Genomic DNA, 427 nt, shown 5'->3' with positions numbered 1-427 from the left:
GGAAAAAAAAAAGAAAAAAAATAAAATAAAAAAGTTGTCAGGGCGAAAAAATGGAAATGGGCGGGCGGGAGACAGGAGATGAAAAGGGGGAACGGCGGAGAGAGGAGGAGCAGGGCTGTGCCGGGAGCAGCCTCGCTGTGCCAGGGCCGGGAGAACACGGCGCTGCTGATAAGGAGCTGTTTGCCCATAGGGATCCCACGAATCCCCCAAGTCGCTGCGGAGGCCAAGGGGTGGGGTGTGTTCCCTTTGCCGGAGCTGCTGACATCTGCTGCAGGAATCCTGCTCCCATGGCCCCCCGACGCTGGGTGGGATTTTTCCATGCGCTCGCGGCTCAGCCTAAACCAACAAAATCCTCCCCAACCTGCAGGGGAGGAAGGGCTGGGAAGGGCTGGAGTGGTAATCCCTGACCTTTGCTAATCCGCAGGCA

The sequence above is a fragment of the Numida meleagris genome, chromosome 20, assembly GCF_002078875.1.
Source record: "Numida meleagris isolate 19003 breed g44 Domestic line chromosome 20, NumMel1.0, whole genome shotgun sequence".
Lineage (NCBI taxonomy): Eukaryota > Metazoa > Chordata > Aves > Galliformes > Numididae > Numida > Numida meleagris.
This window is presented reverse-complemented; position numbering follows the sequence as displayed.